Source organism: Botryllus schlosseri, chromosome 7 (genome assembly GCF_051294905.1).
Source record: "Botryllus schlosseri isolate E-star chromosome 7, Bs_hap1, whole genome shotgun sequence".
Classification (NCBI taxonomy): Eukaryota; Metazoa; Chordata; class Ascidiacea; order Stolidobranchia; family Styelidae; genus Botryllus; species Botryllus schlosseri.
Window position 1 is genome coordinate 26722195 of NC_137242.1, and position 24531 is coordinate 26746725.

Here is a 24531-nt window from a genome sequence, read left to right on the forward strand (position 1 = left end):
GCGCAACTGCTCACCGATTGAAGATGAAATTCTTAAACCGCGTTTCTACAAATGTAATGATTCTGAATATCACATGTGGCACATGCATCAGTATAGGTATCAAATTGCAAAAAGCCAGAGCACAGAATTGTCATTTGCTGGTAAGGCTTATTGAGGCTATTCAAGTGGACGATTGCTTATCGACTGCCCAGTGCCCATTAGGCGTAACTACATATCGATTGTATAGTTTTCACCTCGTACGAAGACATTTGGCCAAATTGAACGCCTACAAAGTCTTGTCTAAATCGTGTCATAAATAATTATTATAAAATACATTAAGCTTATTTATACAAGTGTTTACAAACTTACTCCAATTCATTAAACATAAATAGTACAAAAATCAAGTTCACTGAGTTCTGTCATTCCTGTAAGCACGAGAACGGCAGTGGTCTATACCAGTGGTTCTCAACCGCCGGTCCGCGGACCGGTGCCGGTCCGCGACGACATTCCCGCCGGTCCGCCAGGCATATTGCAATCTTATACCTTAATTTCAAGATGCAATGTTGAAGGCTTGTCCATTGGCAAAATAAATAAACCATCAAATTCTAAACTTATTCAGAACTTCGTGAGGTAAGATTAGGGCTAGAAACATGTCAGATTTGATTTGAAGTTCAAGACATGTCTTTTAACGACATTCGAGCGACAAGTACAAAACATATACGAGCTGACTCATCGCTAAACAACACAGTTTGCGCGATCATTCGTTTTCGATTCATTCGTTTTGTGCAGGACCATCCCAAACCGCCCAATTGGAGAGGGCCGAACTTAAAAGGGGCGCAAAATTATTTTGCAAGTGAACATACAACATAGCGTATTTTTTTAAAACTTTTTCCAACATTTTTCAATTTCTTTTCGCACTTTGCGCGATTTAGCGTCACTAAACGTCTTGCTTATTAGGTGACCTTCTCCGTGATTTATAGAAATAGGCATTTCGAAGTCAGCCATTACCGCGCCGCTGCGTAATAACACATAATGAAGTTTTAGCTAACACGGGACTCAGAAATGTGTGCCGAAAACTCGCCAGCGAGAAAACCGATTCTATTATGAATGAGCGAAAACATTCGCTATTGGCGTGATTAAGCTACGTAGACCAGGGGTGGCCAACCTGCGGCCGTGGACACGTAATTCAGTTAGTATACTATATATATGTGTTGGCGGCCATCGACATGCAATTTGAATTTACGAATTAACTCCCGGTTTCTCGAGCGATTTTAATTAATCTTGAACCGCGCGATTCAACGTGACATCATTTTCTTTTTAAATATAGTAGCGTCCTTTGCAATCAGATCCCTACAGGACAGACTACAGAAGCGAACAGTAGAGGAAAATGATGCGCCTCATATAGAAATATCAGCTCGGAATCGTGTGCTTCTCCCTATACTGACAATCCTGATGGGAGGTAAAAAAATAAAAGCATATAACAAAGTGACTAAAAACAATTGGCCCAGCCGAAGATGCATCATCATTTATAACTTGCCCTAAATTTTCGAAAACACCCCTCCATCAACTCTACCGGTGAATCAGATCACATGTGTTGAGAAAGGATAAATGTTTGATCAGTAATATGTAAAACTACTAATATTAATGACGAAATTCATCAGCGAATCTGAAAATTTTTTCACGCTTCGCGCGACTGTCAACAATCCCGTGGCATGACCACTGACCACTCGGCATTTTGGTGCGTAGAGTAAGCCTATGTCATTAAAGAGATTGGTACCGAGTGTACTAGAAATACACATATACAGTTTAACATGGGTATATGGCGTCCAGCTAGTTCATTATGACTACGCCCTGGAATGCGGCCGTAGACTACATGAGCAGTCGCAATGCGGCTGTGAATGGCAATAAGGTTGGCCATCCCTGACATAGATTCTCTGCTTACACTGAGTAGAAGGAATGTGCTCACAATTACAGGTAAAAACAGCCTCCGGAAGTTTGGCTCATCGCCCTGTGGCGGCCCAAGACTAACGTTTTTTGGGGTGGCCGGACAAAGTGCTTTTTCGGCCCAGATTTGCGGATGGCCGGTATAGCTGCTGTAAGTGCAGCGCATTTTATTCGTAGTTGCCTGAGTAGCCTTCGTCTGGTGATAGTGAGCAATGAGCAAGGTAGCACGATAAGGTGCTTGGTTCGACTCCGAAACGCGTCTTCTCTCGATATTGTCAAGGAGAAGAATATTATTCGAGTTGTCATGGTCGGTTAAACCAACGACCTTCGCCGCGAAAGACTGTAAACGACTCTCGACGGTAGCACGTTTATCTGGACAAGGCAATTATACCTTGACTCAGCAGACTCATGACCATAATAATTTATTACGATCAAAACCTTCTAAAAGTCACTCTCCAGCACCATATAATTGCAAAAAACGGTTGCATATTTACATTTTAGCTTCATTTTAATTTTCGAAAGTTCACCGGTCCGCAAGACATTTTTTAAAATTTTACCGGTCCGCGAGGTGAAAAAGGTTGAGAACCACTGGTCTATACACCAGGGGTTACCAACACGCGGCCTGCGAGGTCATATTTTGCGGCCCGGACTCACTAGTTTAAATCACTTCGGGACGGCATTCCGTCTAAGGAGAATTAGCTGATATGAATGGGCAAATAGCCTTGATGCTCAATCGCACAGACACTGCCAAGACCGATACGCTCCGACGGCTTAGGGTTTCGCACTACAAGATCAAGCTTTGCGAGGAGATAGTCTTTCAGCTAGTACTGTGTATCGCTAATCCGGGTATCGATTCGTTCGTCGCTGAAAAACGTTGTCCGGAATCATGTGCGGCTCAACAGTTCAACATAAAATGAAATTGATGATTATGTGCCTTGATGCATTTGTATTTCTTCAGCAAAATATTAGTTCTTTTGTTTGAACTATGCCCGTCGCTCATGTTAGACAGCACAGCGTTGTACTGAGGTGAAGATTTTAAAAACGTGGTTGCTTAGTGTGGCCTCTTTTGTCTCGATATTACATTATTGCGGCCCGCGTCCTCTACTAAATTTGAAAAGTGGCCCGGGATCCGTTTTGAGTGAGCGACCACTGGTATACACCAAGCTTGGCTCGTTCCACACAAAGGATTTTTACAATTAAAACCAGACTATAGAAACGTTTCATAAATTAGATTAGATTACCGGAGCATTTCACTCTAATTAGCACTATTAAACAACTGGAATTATCTAGTTGTCCAAGTCTGGTCTAAATCACGCCTTTGTTTTTCAACTCGACATGATATGCACCGCATCAACGTTCAACTCCTCGGACCTATCGCCAGAGAACTCGATTGCATCGCGTCATATTGTTTCCGTCACAAATACGCGATCTTGAAAGGCAAAATGTTCTGAGGCTTAGAAAGCCATTCCAATTCGTAATCCCACACGATCATTTACCATGATGATAGCGAGATGATTATCAGGGTTTTGACAAAATCCAGAATCGTAATCACTTCGAAAGTAACAACTGGCGCTTGAAAAATGCAACTGGCGCTTGAAAAATGCGTTAACTTCGTAACAACGCACAGTCGCAGTTACCAGCCAGAAGGTGTAGTTAATATTGATTGCTTTCACAGAAGAGCCAGCAAGCACGGCGAACTTAAATACTGCGCGGTATACTAGCCATGAGGCATAGGCACCAGCTTTTATTTTTACGTGGGGTGGCCAGATGAAAAAGGGAGGGGTTTGAAATTGTTTCAAATTTACCAAGCTATATAGTATCAATTTATTACCATTAAGTACGTGCGTCAATCACTAACTGCCCATAATACATGGATAGGACAAGCTTCATCGTGTGGACGCGTTTACGCGTATAAGTACTGGTGGTAGCGATATGAGGCCTAGCCTGGTGCACGTGATAGTTCGTGCCAGCGATTATAGCGCGCAGGCCTGCATGCGGACGCGCTAAATCAAACCATCGACGATAGAGCACATCAGATGACAATGACCCATTTCGCATACAAATGATTCTCGCTAATTTGCGGTACGCAGCATCGATAATGCGAGTTAGTGAATTGGCATTTCAAAAGGACGGAATCGCTGATTTTAAATGAGAAACTCCCTGGCTACGGACATACGGCTTTAATACCGACAACGCGCTGGTTAATATCAGCCCGGGGCCTACGGCCTACGTAGGTCCCAATCAGCCAGTCGAATTTGATCGTGAAATGGTGCGATTTTAATTATCCAGGTGTTATTGCAGCAAGAGCAATATGGGCGCATGCCGCGACCTCATCATTAGAAATACAAATCCCGATTGTTTGAAATTCTATCTGCGATATGGTTGCGCCCGATACAGTTTGTCTAGCAATGACGTTTATTGGAACATAGAAGGTTCCCGCTCAAACTAATCGAATAAAATCAGAATTTGCGCCATCGAGAATCTCGAGTTGCATCAATATTTGACAACGTAATCCAACTCCGTGCACTGCACAATGTGCACTGTGCAGTATTAATAACAAATCAAACACGGACGAGGGAATACGAGTGTATAAATCAGACAAGATTTCGTAGCCTACACACACACACTGTCCTATTTCGCGCTCCAATTAAAGAGACTATCACGAAACCAACTCAAGAATTATTTTGTAAACGAATATGCGCGCAAATACAATTGATAATTAGTAGTACGTGAATTCGCTCGTCTGGTCGAGAGAGGAGATAGTATTTCTCGGTGCACGCATGTCGAAATCGACGTCGGAAACAAGGTCGCTTCGATTGTATGATTACTAATCACGGATTACAATTTATTGGGGCGTTTTAAGGCCGCTGTACACTGACTTCGCGACATAACATCGCGAGTTGCGCGTTGTGCTTGTGAGTCGTAAGTCGCAATCAGTGTGACCAATTTAGCGATTTTTCATTCGGTTTAGCGACAAAAAATATCGATCCAGCGACTAGCGATAAATCTAGCGACTTTTGAAAAATATCTAGCGATATTCTAGCGATTTTTTTAAATGTATGATGTCAATCCGAGTTTTGAGCAGCAAACATCATGCACCTTCAGCGTTCACCATGTGATATATCCGCGCCACAACCTCAGCATGCATCTCCGATCTGCATTCAAGTCGCGTTCGCGTGCATGGACATTGGACAGGGACGTCAATTCACCGAAATCGTCAAGATCCTCACCAATTGACTCCCAATAGATTACGAGTAATCACAATCATGCTCACTCAATGAAATTTGCTACACAAGGCCTGACATGTGAAATAATTCTTTACGCGCACGCCGGACAGAGATAGGGTTGGTTACCCATCCCTCTAAAACTGAAATCGCGAGTTACAAGATAACTGAAAAAACTAATTTTCATCGGACTTTTGACACCTACACGAGTCCAGGGATTTCTAATTCGAGTATCCCCGACGAGGCGTAACAGTATCAATACTGGGGATGGGCAATGTCGAGTACCTTAGTGATTCGATTCTGAATCGAGTATTTTGCTTCGAGTTGAGTATTCGAGTATCACTCATTATGACGCCATAACATAATTTATTGTCAAGGTTATGCAAATATGCGCCAATCTGCCACCACAAAGAATACAATGCCCGTTATCTATCGCATTAAAGATACTTTGGTATTTTTCGACCATACCGATTTCATTGCATTTTGTGACAAAGTTGTTAAGATGATCAGGATTTCGGAACTGTGTTATTTCCAGTCGTAGCTTTGCACTATATGTTTCGTATGCTGCGATACGGCCAACCAACGTCTCAAGGCCTCCTCAGTGGAAAATAGTATCGAAACTACAATTCCCGTTGATAAATTAACTTGCAGTGGCGAGAAGCGCATAATTTCAGTACTCCAAAAAATGTCTTTTACAACTCGACTCGAATCACTAAAATTAATACTCGATTCAGATTAGAGTACTAGAATCATTGTGCCCAGCCCTAAGCAGTACTCACTTTTCGCACCAATATCGAGATCCAACGAACGGGTTTAAATCGCCCTCCCTCAAATTGCTTGAATGCACATGCAGAGTGTTATATCACATTCACATCACATAAATCATAACAATTAACGATTGCGTTGCGTACTTACGCCCTAGATCAGATGGATGACAGGGAAATAGAAAGATAATTGGATGGTCAGCAGCTAGTATTATTGTCTAAAGTGCTCGTCGCTACTTATAGTGACCAGCAAACCCGGTGCGAGTCAAGATTGTGTTCAAGTACTCCCATCCAGTTTAGAGAAGGAAAGCACGTTTCCACAATTATCAGTAGGCCTATATCGCATCAATGTATATTATATATCATTGATCGCGTCTTGCGTATTCACGAACGCATGAAGCAAGGCATTCACATATTTACGATGCTTTTCATTTCAAATTCCCTTCAGCGGCAGTTCGTATTACGCCTATATAGCGAGTGATGACTGAAGACCTGGTCAGTGCGATATGGTTTGTTGAAATGTACCGCACATTCTGTCCCGATTTGAGATGACTGACATGACTCTTGCGTATTATAAAGTAGAAATATGATGAGTGACGTTTGAAACAGACCATTAAAATGTAGCTAACAAAAATGTACGGAATGTATGGATAGTCTGGTTAAATTTAACAACTTCAGGAATTAAATCAGATTTAGCGACTTTTTCTAGCGATTTTGTTTCAAGATTTAGCGACATCTAGCGATTTTCAACACCAGTTTTAGCGACTTTTGTCCAGTCGGAGTTGGCAACACTGGTCGCAACGCAATGTACAGTTGTACATGTACACTGGTCCCGGCAGTGCCCACAAGCGGCGACTACAGCTCTTGCGCGTTCTGTCCGAAAGTACGAAATGGATACACACTGCACAGGTCCTGATAGATCGCAAAATGAATATTTCGATGGGTATATGGTTTTGTCAATTAATAAGGTGACGTCTTCTATGTACACACTTTTCCGTTAACGAACCAATATCATATTTCAATGCTGAAAATGGGGAATCTGCGTGACCCAGTTAAAGGCGCCATTTCCCGTTGCTGATCCAAATTTCCGGAGTTCTAGCTGTAGCCTACCATGCTACACACACCAAGCCTTTCTATATTCATTGCCTCAGTGACTGCATCAACTGTCAAGCACTCATGCACCAATTTCCCCATATGATAGAGAACAATATTCAAATTCATTATAATTTTATTATAAATGAATTAATAGTCTTAACAGTATTCAAATATAACTCGGGGATTCTTTCCTTTACAATCTTCGATTCGCCCTCAGGTATCAAGCAAAATTGCCACTTGAATCGGACTCGAGTGTAGTCATGACTTGAGTCATTACAACATTGGTCATCATGAATGTATGAGTTGAGTGTGTGTGTTGAAATCCTGCAAAACCAGAGACCGACTCGGCCACTGATCTATATGATGTTCAACTCTCAATCGCGTTCGTCCATCCATAATAACTTTGTACGCGTTCGCAAATGGAGGGGTGTGCCGCAAAGATGGAGCCACCATCAACAAATTCAGGGCTAGCGAATTCACTTTGTCCGTCGAAACACTGTATACAGATAGGCAATAATTTATTTTAATTGAAATAAACAACAGCTTACTCGTAACTGATGATTCGAACCATCTCTTGGAAGTCTTCGTCCTGGTGTGAGTAGCGGAATCCCAAAACCACGTTGCTTGTCACGTTGGCTGTTGCTCGACCCATGAGTTTCTTATAAAGAAGATAACATCAATACATATTACGACATAGCGCTGAAATGCATAACCATCTGTCAAATATGTGTATGGATTCATTGCGAACGATTGTAGATTTTAGGTTTGGACTGCGTAGATTTTGTAAATGGGCCTTTCCCTTTTCGTTTCCAAGCCTAGCGTTAAAACTGAAGGGATCAGATTGATGGTAGGACGGAATAACCCAGCTGTTCTAAACCGGGTGTCATTGTATTTTTAGTTAATACGTTCTGAGTCTGGGAGCTGGACACTTGACAGTGATAAAAGATAGGTTTATGCCTCTCATTTATTCACTCAGCAGCCCCTCAAATTTTGAACACGGAGTATACTCGAAGTGCTAAGGTGCCTTTATTTTCTTCCAGATGATTCCGCGGGGTCAAACAGGTTTGAGAACTACTGTAATAAGTCAATACGGGCTGGACGGAAGTGGGAATGATCATATAGAGATATCCTCAAAAATCCATATCCTCGGAGCCTTGAAATTGCAATTTGCAACTGAATCGATGGCACCATAATACTAAAAATAGCATTATATGTCTCGGATTTGAGTTGTAAATGACGAAATATTGCATGAACTATATTTGTTGGCTCTGCATGACGATATAAAGTCGAGTAAAGTGCGGATCCAAACAGAATTTTTAACGATTCGACCAGTAGCAAACCAAAAGCTTTTCTTGTATTGCGAAATAATACTACTGTACACTGTACATTCAGTCAACTTCTATACATTTATAGTACAATAGACATCAACATGAGCGTTCTAGCTTACCCGCCAGTTCATAGGTTTCCCACTGGAAAGCATAATTTCATTGAGAATAAACTCGACTTCGTCCAGCACTTATTCTTCGATACTTCTGTTTGCTACCCCGAACCTGGCAGCAAAGCGGCCGTTCAGAATTTTTCGAAGTTCTATAATCAATAATTTTTTCTGAATATTTTCCAAGCCATGCTTCAGCCGGTACGGATTCCCAATGATTTTAAGACCAGTGGTCGTCAAAAGAGCCATACATTGACCCTGCTTTTTCAATTGTAACCAAGAGGATGTCATAAAGCAGAGGTCTCAAACACGCGGCCCGCGAGAACATTTTGTGCGGCCCGCGACGGCATTTTGGAATTTTAGGTATTCGACAATATATTTCAGTGCCACATATCTTTTTTAGATATAATAACTTGAAGATCAATCTAAAACTGCTATAAAAACACTGAAATCTCAACAAACTACACTATCACATCACTTTTAAAAGCTACCATGCAGTGGAAGATCAGCTATTGCGTCACATTTCTAGTTCATGATGATAAAACATGACCCGTTGATTATTCGTGACTGAAAATATTGTGATTTGGTTTCGTGCGATCTTTCGTAAAATTACTCGATTTCGGATTGACTGGGTGATTGAATAAAAATGACTCGAGATGAGTCGGTCGATTCAAACGTTGAAATCAGAGAAGGACTAACGACGCGGAACGGTGACTTGGCAATCCTACGGACGTAACAATCTATGAAACTGTCACGGGGAATAGTAATATATCGAAAGGTGGTAGCTTGCGTTGCGTAAGGTATGTATATAGGCTTACCATATTTGGGAAATCTAAAAAGAGGACACTTTTTCAGAAATTTGAGGCTTGCAAAACCGGAGAAGAATTCTCAAAAATCGGTGAATTTTTCCCACTTTGTGATCGGTTGACTAAAAAAAAAGGTCAACTTTTCGCTCAGACCTCAAATCACCGTTTTTCACTCCGAAATAGCCGCCGGAGCGTCACCTCTGTGCTAATCTACGGCATATCACTCGCATTTTGCTCTAAATGTGACCTAATTTTCAAAAAAGAGGACAAAAAATCTCAAAAAAGAGTACAAAAGGGCGGCCTCCGAGGACACTTTCAAAAAAGTCAAAAAAGAGGACAAATCCTCTTAAAAGAGGATGTATGGTAACCCTATATATATAGCTATCTAATCAGGTCAGTATGGCGCCCATTGGCATTATGTGACCCCCGTGCGTGACGTATAGTTGGTTACATGCTAAGCTAGGTGTTGTCTGATCTCTTTATCCATGTTATTATCGGTGGCGAGTAACGTAGTAGTACGCTCCACAGCTGTAACACCAATGAATTCATCGGCGATTGGACATTTCTATTCTTAACCAGGGTCCGTATACCCCTTCGGGGTACGGAGCACCATATCATGGGGTATGAGATGCATTGTGGAATTAGGCCTATATGCTGGGGAATATTTTCTTGACCAATTTACGCAACGGGAAAATGGTCTTCGCGCTACGCGCGATTTTACGTGTATATGGGCTTTCTAATTTTAATATAGGTACAATCAGAAATTGTGTGTAAAATGAACAGGGGCTACGAGAAATCTTATTGGAAGCACGAGGGGTACGATCGCCAAGGTTAAGAAACAATGCTATTACTATGGCTCAACAATGATTATATTCAAGTTGTTATTGATATGTTCCAATAATAATCGAAGGCAAAATCTGACGCTGATTTAATTTGACTTTGGCAATGACATAGTAACAATAGCCTACTTATCACGACTATATCATAACCCGGATTAGGCTACACCGCTCAAATGCTCTGATATCAGATCAATCTTCAGTAGATTTTAAAATATTCTACATAAAATTGTGGCACGTCAAAGGTCCACTAGCTGCAATATTATAACCTGACAGTTTGACGATGTCCTGAATCATGATGTATCCTCTCGCATGATGTCTATAACTCATTTATTGAACAAATAATGACCGTCATAAAATCAATTTTATTCAAATATTTGAAAATATGATTTTTTTCCGTGTCAAGCGTGCTGAATAGTACAATAGGAAATTACATATTCACGATGTTTCTGGAATGCCTGTCTTGAAGCTCCCGTCAAATAAGGCCTACTTGGAAATTCTGCGTTAAATATCCCTATTATTGGTTGTGCGGCCCGCGGCTTCATCAAAACTAGGAGATTGGCCCGCGAGCACATTTGAGTTTGAGACCTCTGTCATAAAGAGTCATAATCACTAAATATAATACGATTGTTGATATGCAAAGTTCTTGCAAATTCACTACTAGTTGCTGACGATTGCCCTTGCCGAATGTCAGCCAAAAATATTCGGACTTATTTCAATATGAATATATTTTTCAAATGTATATTGAAGTTCGGTACCTTCAAAATACTGATATCTGATTACGCCACTGACCTAACGTCATACAGCCTGGTCTCGGCTACCACAAGAATAAGGATTGTTGTCGTTATGAAAATCTACGAAAGTTCAGTACCTATATTGATATATTTTATGTCAATTTAAAAATTATTCAGAGAACCATATATGTCAGATTTCTGATCTTTATTATATAGCATTCAGCACTTGAACCAAAAGATTCTCATGTGGATAATATTCATAGAACGAATTCGAAATATACCGAATGCTATAGGTGTACCTTCACTCCTTCACCGACACCGATCAACTAACGAGATTTGTGATGGTTACCTCTCGCATTTAGGCTGGTTATTATCTGACTTTCCAACGAATTTGATGTAATAATCCTTGTTTAATTTTATGGTCGTCCCCATGCCCAGATCTGATTGCTCAATGGCGGTTGTGTGACACTTCTGCAACCGCATTACTTCCGTTGGATATCTCCAACGGGGCCTACGATATTTATCGTAGGCCCCGTCTCCAACTTGGTGATTTCATTTTTTGATATGATCACATACCGGTACTGGCTAGATGGGGTTAGTATACATACTAGGGATGGTGTGAACGTGAGGTTCACGTTCGCGTTCTGTGTGTGAACCTCGGAAATTTTGAGGTTCGCGTTCACAACAGAACCTTTGTAGGATCTGCACTGTGAACCTTTTTCATATATTGCAATTTTCACTTCATTCAAATATCTTTGGTTCAAATTTATTGCATTTAAACTACGGGCCACTCTATGCATGACGCAGGCAGCATAAAAAATCAATGCTAAACGACCATGCCCCTTGACAATCTCAAAAATTTTACTTGCATTGTTACAAAATTTTGCTCGAAATATCCAGTTTTTGTTTGTGAATATTTTGTGACTCTTTGATCTGAGCTTGACCCGCAAGCACATAATATCAAGAGCGAAATACACTGCATGTAGTCTGCGAATGATGCTTATTCAACCAACCAATGAGCTTTATATCGTTTTCTGATGCAAAATCTAGCAGGCGTACGGGGTCAATCTCCACTACATATGTTTACGGTATCATAAAAGCCAAATCCGTGCGATTGGGGTGTTGGCCACTGTTGTGTAACTTGTTAATGGGGTAATATTGGTAGCAAGAATAGAAACCTGTTTTACACTCTGCTCAATATCCATGTAGCAATACTCAGACTGCGAATACATTGTTCGGTCGGGTTGAGACCGTTAAGGCGTAAGCTTATATTCCCCCAAGATATTGATTTTATAGGAATATTTTATCATTTGATTGCCTCAGTTGAAACATTTGGCGACATTTAAAACGTCAATATGTACTTCAGCACTGTGCCATTATGTGGGCCGAGTCGTCGCTAGGTATCGTGTAATGTACAATACATTAATATAGGCAATCACTTAATTGAAATAAAGGGTTGAAATTAGAAATATGACGTCACGTGACATCATGAGGTTCACGTTCGCGTTCACACAGAACCTTTCAAAAAGGTTCGCGTTCACACGAACCTGAACCTTTCAGAGGTTCACACCATCCCTAATACATACCCCCTTAGCGTTTTGTATATTAGCTTTTGATGTAGTTTGCATTCGCGATCGTATTGATGAAATACTATTCCGAGTGAAACGCTGAATCCATTGCTTGGCCGTTCGGGAAACATTGTCGCATTGATGACCAATGCCTGTCAATACACGAAATCTGCACACGGATATCGGAGTCTATGGTCATTACTTAAAGCTTTGGTGTTGCCACGGACTGGAGTACTGCGCCGATGCCCTCCCAATTTAGACCAAGCCATTGATAGATTTGGACAATGCACAATGGACTTATGACGTTACATCATCGTTCTCCTGATTGGCAAATCTACGTCTCGAATTCGGAATGTCATTCAATTTCAAAGGTTTTGCGAATTCAGTCATTCCAATTAAGAATTCAAAAATTGATAGCTATAATAGTTATCTAATTTGGAAAAGCTGTCCAGCTAATGTCCACTTGTACAGCTCTCTACCTGTCGAGGTTTCGACCAGACCGGTTACCATACGATCCTGGTTTAGGAGGATTTATCCTCTTTTTTTTCAGGAAATTTAAAATATACTCCGAGGACGCCTAACTGTGCTACTGTTTCGCAATTCGTTCTCCTCTACAGCCTTTAAAGCTGGGATAATGGACAGGGTCAACTGAAAATCGGCTTAAATGGCGTGAAATAGGTAATGCGGACGTTCGAGCTGGTCATTCGGGAGTCGAAGGAGAGTGGTGTGGTGACCTTCTTTTTATTTCTCTTTAGTCAACACTACAAAAGCAACCTAAAAAGTGGGCAAGTCGGGATTCGAGGCGATTGTCCACCTTTCTCCATTCCAAAATCAAGTAACATAAATGGGTTGCACTTTTAGTGCCGCATCAGCGCCACTATCCATCATTCGTCTGGAATCAGTTTAGATTCATTTATAAAGTTCAGCCCGACCCTTTCTTAATCCCGAACACACGTCCTTATATAGTCGTAACCAATATACCGAACAAACTAAGTTCTTCTAGCTATTGGTGCGGTAGTAGCCTACACCTCAAAGTTTCAAGAATCCTTTGTTCACCTTGTTTTATACGCGGAGCGATAAAGAGTCGAAATGCTGGTTGTGAGGTAGACAGACATATTAACTCACCTCTTGAATCGATTCATAATCATTAAGTTCGGTAATGATTCGACAGTTCGAAATATCTTCGCGCGGGATGATCCTCGAGAAATGGGAGGTAGCCCAACAGGGGTACACGCCAAGGTCCCTGTACGCACTTCTTATTCCTTGCTTTACAACAAAAGCACACCAAGGTGACCATTGTAATAATACCACACCTGTTAGACTTAGATAATCCATCCTACCCACGAAATGGACTAGAAATGTAATGAAGCACATATCACCATTGACTACGTAGTCTATATATATAGCGGGTACACAACACGTTTCTTGACCATACTGAGAAATGCGTATTGTAATCCATCACGATTTATGTACAGGCCTCAATGTAACATGCAGAGCGACAGCCAATGAAAGCCACGAATTATATTAATTCCGCGATACTCAACTCGTTATGACCCTATACGTCACATAGTAATTATGCTGGTTGACATAATTTGGGGACAATATATACGATTTCACTAATTTCGGTCCTGTATAGGAGACATAAAGCATACTTACATACAAATCATCGCTGTTTTCAAAATATCGATTCTATTTTTCTTTTTAGTTTCTCGCAAATCTCAAAAAGCAATCAATCCAAAATAATAATCGTAGACGAACCAGATTTGTGTCGCCACCTGGAAACTATTGAACTCGAATAGCGGGTTCGAGTCCGACTGAGGTCGACTTAAAAATTCCTACCAAATGGTTGGAGGTTCATTTAGGCTCCTCCTCCTAGCCATGGTGTGTAAACCAAGAAGTGGACCGTGCTACAAGTCGGTAGATACGGAATAATAATATCTAGGGCGATTTTTTTACCTACAAAAACGAAAACTTTGTCCTAAAAAATCAAAATCTTGACATTTTTTGACCTAAACAAACTGAATTTTGATCACATTTTGACCTAACGTATGCAAATTAGATGTTTTCCCACGTAATGTTTAAAATGTGCGACTTATCTTCATTTCTATTTGGAACTGGCTGTCATAACGAAGTAGCTTGGCCTGAAAAAACGTTTTTGGCTTAGAAACAGGCAAATTTTTACATGAAAAAACTAATAATTTAACGATATCTGGCCCAATAAAGAATTCCAGTAGTTACAATACGTATTATGGTAGAACTAATTAAAATATGTTGTAGTACAACGAGAGATACTATCCTACATTCTTGCGTAGAAAGCGCATGTCATTACTAAGAAGCTTGCCAAGAATGGAGAAAGAAACGTTCAACAGCAGCAGTTGTTGGCTGACAACACTCGAGTTGTGTGTACACTGCTGGTGACACACCGTGTTGCTTCATTCTGACAATGTTGTCTACATCAGTGGTTCTCAACCTTTTCCCCTCGAGGACCGGTAAAATTTCAAAAATAGCCCTGGCGGACCGATGAGCTTTCAAAGTTGAAATGAAGCTAAAATGTAGAGCAGAGGTCTCAAACCCAAATGTGCTCGGGGAGCAATTTCCTAGTTTTGATGACGTCGCGGGCCGCAGCATCAATAATATGGAAATTCAATGTATAATTTGCAATCAGCCCTTATTTGACCGGACCTTGCAAACATCGTGGAAATGCAATTTACCATTGTATTATTCACGGTTGACACGGAACAATCGCATTTTCAAATATTTGAATAAAATTGTTCCTGTGTCGGGATATATATAATATTGCAGCTAGTGGACCTTTGACGTGCCACAATTTTATGTAGAATATTTTAAAATCTACTGAAGATTGATCTGATATCAGAGCATTTGAGCGGTGTAGCCTAATCCTGGTTTTGATATAGTCGTGATAAGTATAGGCTATTGTTACTGTCATTGTCAAAGTCAAATTAGATCAGCGCTAGATTTTACCTTCGATTATTATTGGAACTTATCAATAACAACTTAAATATAATCATTATTGAGCCATAGTAATAGCATTGCCTTTCAACCTTTTTAGCGATCGTACCCCTTGTGCTTCCAATGAGATTTCTCGTAGCCCCTGTCCATTTTCTACACGATTTCTGATGGTACCTATATTAAAATCAGAAAGCCTTTACACATAAAATCGCGCGTAGCGAGAAGACTATTTTCCAGTTGAATAAATTGGTCAAGAAAACATTCCCCAGCATAGAGGCCTAATTCCACAATGCATCTCGTGCACCCTGATGTGGTGCTCCTTACCCTGATGGGGCCTACTGACCCTGGTTAAGAACCCTTGGAAGAGAAATGTCCAATCGGCGAATAATTTATTGGTGTTAGAGCTGAAGAGTGCTCGTACCTTACTCGCCACCGATAATAACATGGATAATGAGAACAAACAACACCCAACACCCAGCCAGTAACCAAATATACGTCACGGGGTCACAGTATGCCAATGGTGGTCATACTGACCTGATTAGATATCTATATACCCTGCGCAACGCAAGCTATTACGACCTTTTGATATATTAATATTCCCCATGACAGTTTCATAGAGTGTCGCGTCCGAAGGATTACCAGCAAGTCACCTTTCCGAGTCGCAAGTCCTTATCTGATTTTAACGTTTGACCCGATTCAACTCGAGTAATTTTTATTAAATCGCCCAGTCAACCCGAAATCGAATAATTTTACGAGAGGGTTGCACCCAACCAAATCACAATTTTTAGTCACGAATCATCAACGGGTCATGTTTTATCATAATGAACTAGAAATGTGACGTAATAGCTGATCTTCTAGCGCATGGTAGCTTTTAAAAGTGATGTGAAGTTTGTTGAGATTTCAGTGATTTTCATATTAGTTTTTGGGTGAACTTGAAGTTTTTATATCTAAAAAAGATATGTGGCACTGGAATATATTGTTGGATACTTGAAATTCCAAAATGCCGTCGCGGCCACACAAAATGCTCTCGCGGGCCGCGTGTTTGAGACCTCTGATGTAGAGTATATGCAACCGTTTTTTGCAATTATATGGTGCTAGCGAGTGACATTTAGCGGGTTTTTATCGTAATTAATTATCTTCATGATGGCATCCATGTGATTTTATGTTAGTCAGTCTGTTGAGTAGAGGTAAAATTGCCTTGTCCAGATAAACGTGCTACCGCCGAGAGTCGTCCACAGTCTTTCGCGCCGAATGCCGTGGGTTTCACCGACCACGCCAAGTCGAATAATATTCTTCTCTTTGACAATATCGAGAGAAGAAGCGTTTCGGAGTGGAACCAAGCACCTTATCGAGATACCTTGCTCATGGCCAACTGCCACCGGACGCATGGGCTACTCTGGCAACTATACGAATACACTGCTTGCCGCAAGAAAACACATTACAGCAACTATACCGGCCATCCGCCAATCCGTGCCGAAAAGCACTTCATCAGCCCTCCCACAAAAACGTTGGTCTTGGGCCCCCACAGGGCGACAAGACAAACTTCCGGGGGCTACGCTCCTACAGTGGGGCGGATGTTTTCACCTGTACTTGTCAGCACATTCATTCTTCTCATTGTAAACAGAGAGTTTATGTAGCTTAATCGCGTCAATAGCGAAAATTTTCGATCATTCATGACTGAATCGGTTTTTTCGCTGCCGTATTTTCAGCACACCATTCGGAGTCCCATGTTAGCCTGAACTATATTATGTGTTGGTACGTCGTGGCGCGGTAATGGATGACGCCGAAATGCCTATTTCTATAAATCATGATTATTTCTCGGAGAAGGGCACCTAATAAACAAGACATTTAGTGACGCTAAATCGCGCAATGCGCGAAAAAATGGATGTAGATGTTAGAAAAAGTTTCAAAAGAATACACTATGATTTATATTAATTTTCAAAATAATTTGGGGCTCTTTTCAAGCTCGGCCCTCTCCAATTGGGTGATTTGGGGTGCCGCAGTTACGGTCCTGCACAAAATGAATGAATCGAAAACGAATGATCGCGCAAACTGTGCTGTTTAGCGATGAGTCAGCTCGTACCTATTCTGTAGGCCTACTTCTCGCTCCCATGTTGTCAAATGAAACGTCTTGAACTTTAAGTCAAAAGGAGGTCAATTTTTTGTGACTTTGTGAACATGAACAGTTTTGACCGAACGCTACTATTTTGACAAAATTTTGACAAATAAAATCGCCCTAATATTAACATATATCGGCCTTGTGTAAAATGACCAATGCAGTAGACGCATCATGAACCAACCCAGAAAACAGCAGCAACAATAACCCCGACGAGACAGCAATGAAGACACAGTAATTAATCAGTGATGAGTGCAACGAAAAACGTCAATGCGACTGGACCATTAGGTTTACGAGTTAAGTCGCAGAGTGTTTGGTATTCGTATCGAGACTGGTGCTCTCCGAGAATAGACAGAAACGTATAAGTTGAATCGGTGTTTTTTTCACATGGATATCAGTTTCGGTTTGATGTAAGAGCTAATTATACTAACTTTTAGTTTCAGTAAAATGGTGCGCTCTAAAGAGCTAAGTCGAAGAGACGTGTTAACCGTTCGTCCGCGTCGACACCTGGATCAAAATCCAGGCGACGAAGTGATAGGGGCGCGAGGGATGCAGCTAGCCCATCAGATGACCGACGGCGTCGTTCAGACGCTGTTCCACATGCAGCACCGGAACGTAAGTGTGAAAACTCCAGCCGTACTCCCCCAGCATTGCCACTTTAATACTAAAGCGTATCGGCCGCATGTGGGCGTACTTATAATGATGACAGGTCAGACATATCTCGAACATTCACCGTGTATAGGCCTACGTGCGAAAACAAGCATTAACAATGCCGTCCTATAGTGTATATATATGCTATACGAAACATTGGCATATTTTTTCGAAAAGTACATGTCCTTCGTAGTCAAAAATTGAAATGTTCATGATTACAACTAGTTCATTTTTTTTGGTTTTGTTGGTTTATTGGCAATTTTTATCAGTTCAATACACCATAATCATGCGATACATTGAAAGGATAGGAAGGTCGAAGTGACTTGAAGTAGTCTATGGTATCAGACACCCACTTATGCCTAGGCGATGTAAAGGGGAGCCATGCACACTGAATGAGAAGTACAAGAAGATAGTATAGAAAAAGCAAGCGACAAAAAATGGGGTGGCATGTCATGGACGGCGAGATCGATAGGTCAGGTCGTGGAGTCGTGGTCCAGTATCTTGAGGATGGACTACTATTTATTTAGTAGTAATTGCTTGTATTTCGACTTGAATATGGACATGCTCGTCGACTGTCGAATGGCCGGCGGGCTACTGGTCCACACATCAGGTCCGGAATATTTGACAGAGCGATGATCTTTTCGGCCGATCCTATGATATTTAGACAACGTGGACGCGCGTGTTTTGTACTTGTGCACTTTTAATTCCGAGGTAAAGAAGTCATTGAAACAATCGGGGCAATGACCGCAGTGGAACTGATACATGAACTTCGCGATTTATAGTTTCCGTATATCTTCTATCTTTAAAACACCGAATCCCTTCAGCAGCGACTTGTTGTATGTACAACCAGGATCCTTTGGGGCCCTAGCTATGACAGAGGATGCCATATTGTAACGTCGATTGGATTAAGGATTTAAAGAGTATCAGTAGAACGCAGGCTGGTATGAAGCGTCCAAGGCTGTAAAACAGGCCGCCCATCAGTGATAATTTAGTGTCTAGGGACTGAATATGACTATTCCAGGACAAGTCCGAGTCCAGTAAAACCCCGAGATATGTGGCATTTTCTGTGCTGGAGACGGGCTGACCAGCGATGTTAACATTCTCCAAATTAGACTAGATTCAGGAGTAATGACTTCGTAGAAACTTGGAAATTGAATCAAATTATGAATCGGAAAGAATTACATGAAACTAAGTTCAGTTCATTTAAAATCATAGCTCATTCTCGTAAACACGAGAATGGTGAATGTCTGCAAACGAAGCTTGTCTCGTTTCGCGTTATGCATCTCTCCTGTAGTATATTCAGGAAAACCAGAAAGGAGACTACAAATAAGACTAGACAGAGCATAAAAACATTTTACAAATGAGATTAGAATTATCGGTTACCTACATTTCTCACTAATTAAGCAAATTAGGCAACTAGAATCTAGTTGTCAAAGTCTGGTATACGCTATGGGCAGGGTGTGCCAGTGGTTATTAAACCTGTGACTAGGGCTGTATTCAAAACAAACGGCGTTTTAAAACACTTTGTTTAAAACATGTTTTAAACAGTGTTTTAAACGAAGGCCTTTAAAATATTTTTTTTCAAGTTGTAAAATTATGCCGTAAAACATGTTGCATGAGCCTACAGACAATTAGCCTACCGCCCGATTTAGCAGACTTATATCGATATGGGATGGTTGGAACCCTCAAAATAGTCAGGTCAACAGTTACAGTACAAATATTTCGTCAAAGGAGCTATATTTATCCTATAATTTCGATTGTCAATGTCAACCAATTATGACGTTACTATTCGCGACGTCATGGCTTAAAAAAACAATAAAAATATGTCTTAAATTAGGGCCTTGTTTAAACATGTCTGTTTTTGATTGATTTTTGTTTTAAATGCAACCCTAACTGTGACCGGTACCCAAATCTTCAGTCTTATTGTCCAATCGGTAAAGAACCGCTGGTCTAATTAGACCGTTATATAACTATAGTTGTCCCAGAGATCTTCGTTCGATCGCCATTGATTCCCTCAGTACACTAGCACATGGAATGAGACAGCTCATTCCGTATATATAATTGCATCTAACTAAAATTGATGTGTTGCTCAACACTGAAGAGTGAATATCCGCAGACTGAATTGTGGGTTTGATGAGCGCTCTGATGTTTCCACCCACTAGCATTGACTACATTTGAAGGTGTGCAACTGTACCACCAGAGCTATTCATATCGGCTAAATTGTTATTTTTGCGATGTAATCAGGGCCGTAACTACCGCACCGCAAACCCCCAATTGGGGGGTTAGTTGTAGCGAGTTAGAAGGGGGCGTAAAATTGTTTATCAAATCAACATATATGATGGAGTATTTTGCTAGAGTTTGGTTTATGGTCAATGGCGATATGCGGGGCCCAAGACTCTTCTTGAGCTGACAACGTACTGTTCCGGCCCTGGATGCAATCGTGGTGAAGAGTTATAGCGGAATTGCATATTTAGTGCTCAAATATTGTTTACAATTTGGCAGAAATTCTACCACGCTCCGCATCTTTAGAGAGCACCTTCGCGATATCATCAGCGGCACAGCGTCAGGGGACTGACATAGGCAATGAGGTCGTAACACAAGCAGGTGAGTGTAATGATGTTATTAGAGCGTTTGAGTCTGCATTTGGGAGAGGAGTTGAAGCAGTGGGTCCCAACGTGGACGATATCGCGCTCAGTGGGCGATTTCGAGAAGCAAGGGGGCACAAAATGCCAAAGCGGGCGATCGGGGAGCTAGGGAACGGGGCGAAAATGTTAGAATGTCCAGTGGGATATATTTAATTGACACGGCCAAAATGCACGTGAAGAAGGCTTATTCTGCATATGACGCGGAAGTTGACTAAAAAAAAGTCCACTCAACGGACAGTAGACGCGAACCCTTACTCGAAGAAATGACCCTTTTCAGTCAATTCACCAGCGATTAGAGTTACCTTTATATGTCCTCTTGTTCGAATCCTCGAATATAGTGGTTGAAAATTTGTGTAGAGCTTGCTGATAAGGGTGCGAGGAGTCGAGAAGGTTTGGAACAACTGGGTTAAAGCAACGATTTAACCAGGTCGCAAGTAAATTTTACTTTTATAGTTTGCAATTGAATAGTATATTGATATTGAAATAAACCCGAATATTTTCGGCTGATAATAGATAATCCGATTTGTGCGATTAATTATCGAGACGACAGACTTTGCGTCGTTGGGAGGGGCCGTCCACACTTCCATTTGTGTGCCTTGGAGTCGACTTCTATCAAAATACACCAACCCAAACTCTGTCAACAAAAGGAGTTCGTGTACCATATGAAAGTAGTACATTGAACACTCTCTCATCCGAAAATTCATGCTGGTGACGTCATATTTTGTGATACAATTGTTGATATACAATGTTCTTTCCAATTCTCTGTTAGTTGCTGACGATTACCGCTGACGAGTGTCAGCCGAAGATATTCGGGTTTATTTCAATATCAATATACTATTCAATTGTATATTCAAGTTCTGTTCCACCAAGAAGTTCTTTTATAGTTTGACTCGAGTTGAGTCAAATCAATGTTCCAACCATTGTCAACTTAGGGTTGAAATCACAAGTCAATCTTACTTTTATAGTTTTGACCCGAGTCATGTCGAGACACTTTGAATTCCCCACCGAGTCAAGTACGAGCCTAAGTCATGGTCCAAAGGATCAGGTCCGACTCGCAGTGTTGAGAATCGAGTACGGGTCCTACTCTTTACCACTGTTCATGTAGATACTATCACGAAGACCTTTTAATAAACTTTACTGACCACTCTACCTTGCGAATTGCCGCATTTGATCAGAGCAGGGTTGTAATGACTCGGGTCACGATTTTTGGCGACTCTATTCGATTCATAAGATACGGGAAAAGAACTCGACCCAACTTGAGTCAATTTCTGTATTGACTTGACCAAGCTATATAACTCAAGACCAGGAAGGCCAAGACGGGGATTTCATTGTAGCAACGAAGAATAGTAAATTTAAAACATGACTAATATGTCGTCTCTCTGTACTGGTGGTGGAGAATAGGGGGAGTAATTGTTAAAGAGCGAGTAAAATTAGTATATTTTGAATGCGAGGCATTGGACATCATATATAAAAGTGGGTTGGACAAGACATGAAATGGAAAACGAAACTTGTCGCGATGACGTGGGACTCGTACTCGAGTCGTAACACTATGAGTTGGAATCGACCCTGTGTTCCCCGACTTGGACTCGAACTTGACTCAGTGGTGAATTGAAGATAACTCGACTTGACACGAGTAAAAACTATTAGAGTTAAACTGATTTGCGACTTGGTTACAACCATCGATCAGACCCAGGGTTGTAACCAAGTCACAAAGCTCCGAGTCACAAGTCATTCTCATTTTTATGGTTTTGACTCGAGTCAAGTCGAGTCATTTTCAATTTACCACCGAGTCAAGTCCAAGTCCAAGTCATCGAGCAGAGGTCCGAGTCCAGTCATGTTATTATGACTCGAGTCCGAGTCCAAGTCATTGTGTTGACTGATCAGTTTCCAGTTGAAGTCTTGTTGAACGCACTCTTCCAACTCTGTTTGTTGATATCGAATGGTTCGCATTTATATTATACTAATTTTCCTCACTTTTAATAGTTTCTGGTCGCATTTTCAAGGACCAGTACCAATAGACGTAATCCCAATAGGGTGGTTACTTAACTGTTCTTCGAAATTACAAAGAAATGTCGGTCTTGGCCGTCTGAGTCTCGAGTTATATGACTTATTTCAAGTCATGAGCAATGACTCGAGTCCAAGTCGAGTCAATACACAGATTGACTCGAGTCGAGTCATTTCCGTATTTTGAGAAAATGACTCGAGTCGAGTGATGACTCGAGTCATTACAACCCTGATTCAGACCTCGACTGCAGTTCTTTATAGGTTGAGTTTGGGGGAAGCTGATCAGTACGCATGAGATTAAAATCTCATTAAAATCGCATTATTAGTCCTGTTCCAATCAAAATATACCTGGTTACACTATGCGGGCACTATTTTGCCCGGACTTGCCTTTTTTTATAGTTGTTTTTCAAACCGTTTTATATTTCTCGAAGCTGTTCAGACATGTCTTGCAAATTGAGTCGAAATTACCGCACGTGTGCTGTCAATTGAGTACAGTATCCATGACTTATCCTGACTCTCGCACGATTATGGCGTTTCCAATAACCGGCCATGCGTTTGCTTCCATGCAGACTCGTATTTATCATCTTGCATTCTCAGAATAATTGCTATTGATGAATATATTTTTTAGAGAGGCGCCAGAAGCTAATCTCGGATGTTCTCTCATTTTTGATCGGTCTGGGAATGTTCTTCATGATCGTTACGGTTATTTCTACGGTGCTTGCGATATTTTTCGTTTTATTCAAATTCCGACTTCCCGTCCATCGATTACAATTCAAATATTACATGATGCTAACTATACTCAGTGGAGTCTTTATCTTCTATGCTTTGTACACCTGCACATGCTGCTTGCAGTGCTTGAGGACCGGTAAGAGTGGGGACAGAAATTCGGTGTAATTGTAGATATGAAACATGATGATTTTTTCGAAGCACCACACTTCCTAATTAATCTTTAAGAAGCCTTCGTACGTGCGCAAAGTTCCTTTGAAGATGTATCTTATTGCGAACATGTTATCACAGAAAACACTGTTACGATTTTCTTCGCCATATCTCGCTAAATATATATAGTGTCGCTAAATTTGGGTGGACTATGCATATATTGGTCGGTAGGTCTGGTATCGAGCTCTGTTGAGTAAATCCATAGATTTTTCTGCAAATCTGGAAATCATTGTCTTCGCAAAAAGCGTAATGATATAAAAGTGAGCAAAGATTCTTGCAAAATGGTTAAATAATTGCGAAAACAGCCTCAACACAGAATTGTCATCGGCTGAGAAGACATCATGCAGCCTTTCAAGTGGAAGCTTGCTTTAAAGCCTAATTGGATCGAACTATTGCTACATGCCGATATTATCGTCCTCGCGAAGAAAATAATTGTAACATTGCACGCCTACAAAGTCAAACCTAAACTACTCAATAAATAATTTCGATAGAATTCATTCGGTATATTTATTGTAGTGACGGGGAGACTGGGAGGCTAAGCGTAGTTGGGACCATGAAAAACATTCTTCCAAAGCGACGATGTATACCAGGTGTCATTCACATAGCACAGTTCAGCATTCCACCATGTACTCGACGACATAATTCAGCAAGGGTAGCATACTTAGAACTAGAGTACAATGTCATCCAGATGATTGATTGTCTTCCCAAGTTCGTCGATCGAACACCCGTTAAGCAAGCCAGGGCAGTTTACCGACGCAGACTGACTCTAGACTACAACTAAGGAGTATTCGCTGGCGATGACTTCAAGGCGTTTGATCGAGTCT

The 24531-nt window shown here is 41.0% G+C and overlaps 1 long non-coding RNA gene across 2 annotated transcripts; it reads left to right on the forward strand.

Annotated features, from left to right (window-relative positions):
- The first annotated feature begins 17753 nt into the window (after positions 1–17753).
- On the forward strand, positions 17754–24187 carry LOC145442478 (uncharacterized). 2 transcript variants are annotated; one of them, XR_013916076.1, is made up of 3 exons: positions 17755–18086; positions 20625–20726; positions 23400–24187. It is a non-coding gene; the product is annotated as an uncharacterized LOC145442478 (long non-coding RNA). The 2 variants fall into 2 exon arrangements; XR_013916077.1 differs by lacking the exon at positions 23400–24187 and having other exon boundaries at positions 17754–18086; positions 20625–21325.
- The last annotated feature ends 344 nt before the right edge of the window (positions 24188–24531 follow it).